Source organism: Antechinus flavipes, chromosome 1 (assembly GCF_016432865.1).
Source record: "Antechinus flavipes isolate AdamAnt ecotype Samford, QLD, Australia chromosome 1, AdamAnt_v2, whole genome shotgun sequence".
NCBI classification, from domain to species: domain Eukaryota; kingdom Metazoa; phylum Chordata; class Mammalia; order Dasyuromorphia; family Dasyuridae; genus Antechinus; species Antechinus flavipes.
In genome coordinates, this window is record NC_067398.1 from 551,008,374 (window position 1) to 551,011,749 (window position 3,376).

Below are 3,376 nucleotides of genomic sequence, written 5' to 3' on the forward strand. Positions count from 1 at the left end.
CTTCAATTGCTCAATGTTTCTCACATGCTGCTAAATTTTTGCAATGTGACAATCTTCTGGTTTTCATAAGGTGCTTACATATGTAGTCTGTAAGGTAAATAGTTTATTGCCATTTTACAGAAGAGGAAACTAAGAATCAGAGAGATTAAATAACTCACTGGAAGAAAGCTGGATCTAAAGTCCATTCTTTTTCTTGTCTTGGCTTTTTAAAAAACCCATTACTTTCTTATACCTATTGCAATCACCTCCCAGTTTTCACTCCTCGTTTCCCTTCCTCCCATAAAGTCCAGCCTTATAACAAAGAAAAATAGTTAAACAAAATGAAGCAATACATTAGCTTTGTCTTACTTTCTCGTCCTATGGTCTACCACCTCTCTGTGGAAGGGAGACCTGTGTTTAAGATATTTAGTATCTCTGAAGTCAAGATTTACTGAATCCACAAGTATTGATATCTTTCAATGTGATTTCCCTTTACATTATTATAGTCATTGTTATAAATTGTTTTCTTGGCTCTATTTATTCCATCATCAATTCTTACAAGTTTTTTCAAATTTCTCTGGATTCTTTATACTTGTTATTATTTATTATATAATAATATTCCACTTCCAGCGTTCTTTCCACCATGTCAGTTTTTCATGGTGTCAATATTTTCTTCTCATATACTTTATTTGGCATTTCTAGTTCATTAACTGCTTATTAGATTCTGGCTAGAACAAATCCAAAGAGTTCTGCTAAGAGTGCTACAGGCAAAGAAGAGATATGAAAACATAGCTCCTTTAGTTCCTTCGCAACAGTGAAGGTCCATAGGTATAGAACAATATGTATGTTTGGTTTTTCAAAGTGTTTTTGGCTTTGCTAAATTTTTTTCTCTTATTCTGAATTTTTGATTTTTTTGTTAGAAAAGCTAGTTTTCTGGAAGGAGGGAAGGAAAGGGATATTGAAAGAAATGTAGATATAAAAACAAAACATGCCAATAAAAACTATTACTAATAAAGACAATGGATGTTTCCCAAACTGTTAGCTGACAGCAAATTACAAAACAGGGTTTTTGCAGAAGTTGTGGAATTATGAGATGTAATAGTGCATTTCTTGTATTAGACATTTGACTATTAAATAGTAGGGAAATCCCAAATTACAATATTAGACAAAGAGTTACTTGAGGTTTTATGACACAGGGCTCACAAACCACTCCCTATCTTTTATTATACACGTGCTGTCCCCTTACATAATGGAACCATCCTGTTTGTCCAGTTTATGTAACAGAATTTTATCACTCTCTAAGAAGACGGTGCCAGTTGGAGAAAGTTTGTTGGAAAAAGAACCACATCTGTCTTGATTGGAGTTTAAGAGATATCTCCGATTCCCAGTGAGATAGTTACACATGTCATTATGTATATCCAAATCTATAACCACAGTTTTGCTTTTGCTGGCTCACAGAGTCAGACTCAGCTTTTGGCACTGCAAAAAGTTTGGGTCCCATTAATTTCAATCAGAGTTGCAGACAATGGAGCCTGCTTTTCCATTTTGAATCAGCCTTTGAGTCTACACAGCTTACAAGCTTATACACAGTTTATAAGCTACAGCTTATTAAGATTAATAAGTTTTTTGGTATTCGAGCAGGGATCTGTTTTATTTTGTTTTCCTGTTGTTGTTTTTTTTTTTTTTAAATTATTTCAAATGTCACCTTCCTGCCCCAGGCATGTAAGAGATAAAGGGAATTTTTATAGTAGAGTTTAGGAGAATTCCTTTTGCTGGATGAAACAAAGAGCATTTGCTCCCTGGGACTTGTGGCCAATTGAAACTGGCCTGTGGATATTGGAATAAGCTATATCTTTCTAAATCAAATGTTACTTTGCCAAAGTTAATGTTTCTGTGGTTGGCTCAGAATATAAAGAGAGGAGAGGGAATTGATTGCTTTCTGCTCTTTTACTGTGGATTGCTTGGTATGGTCAAAAGATTCTAAAGCCAAAAGTATTAGGCTCATGTCTCAAATCTACCACTTATCACTTATGTGTTTATATTAAAATAATTTTTATTATTTTTAATGTTATTTTCCTCATCTGCAAAATGGGGATAATCAACTTGTGATACCTTCCTCATGGAGTTGTATTGAGGGAAATTCTAAAGATTATAATAAAATAATAACTATTTTTGTTATTATTATTTTTGCTGAGGCAATTGGGATTAAGTGACTAGTCCAGGGTCACACAGCTAGAAAGTGTTAAGTGTCTGAGGTCAGATTTGAACTCAGGTCCTCCTGACTTCAGGGCTGGTGCTCTATCCACTGAGCCACCTAGCTGCCCTTGTTATTATTTCTTTATGCATTTTAGTCAATCATGGAATGGTGAAGTTATATAATATATATAAAATTTGAAAGACAGTTTTTGATCAATTATTTTATTAATCATATAAGCAATAATTAATAGAAGGGGCTAGTGTCACTGTCAAGTCCCAAAGACTCTTCATGGAACCCACTCATATTGGAAGAGTAAGTGTTTCTGAGAGTAGCAGTTGACTCTGATTGGTTAACTGTTGATCAGAAGAATGACTATTATAATAAGAAGTGGATTCATTCTAATGAGCAGCTAGGGGACAGAACTGAGCACTAAGTCTTGGACTAGGAGACATCTGTTATCCAACATTTCCCTGCCTAGGACAATCTAGAGAAAAAGGGGTCCTCCCCTCCTTAGACCTGGCTGAGAGGAACACAATGGGATAGAATTCAAGTTAGATTAAATTCTTTTTAATATTCTCCAGTTGGGTGGGGTCTCCCACCCAGGATCAGAAGACATATACCCAATATATCCTGGAGGTTTGGGTAATGTCATCCATCAACTATACCTTTCAGTTCAATGTAATTCAAAAATTTATTATTAATATGAGAGAAATAACTTCTCTCAGATGTTGATTATGAGGAAGTGTTTTGATTTGTTAGAGTGAAACTGTCTTTAAAAACTCTTTTACAACAAAGTATCTCTTGTCTATCCATCAAAATCATTCAAGATTCTTTAAAAACTATAATAGTAGAAATAACCCTTTTCAATGACTACACATCTGAGGAGGCATGTATAGATAGAACAGGGAGAAATAAGTTCAACAAAGGTCTTGAAGAGAAATTTCTTTAGAAGTTTCTGTTTGTGGATATTGTGTTATTGCATGCAGTTTCAGAACATTATAGAGCTCCTGGGAGATCTGTAACCACTCAAAAGAGTTTGGTTTGACTATCCACTCAGAAAAGACCAAATAGATTGTGTGTGTGTGTGTGTGTGTGTGTGTGTATGTTTATATATAGAATAAATTTTGACATGCATTTGGATGAATGATCTATGACGTTTATCAGTTGTTAATTAGAAACAGAGAGTACAAATGGAAAATG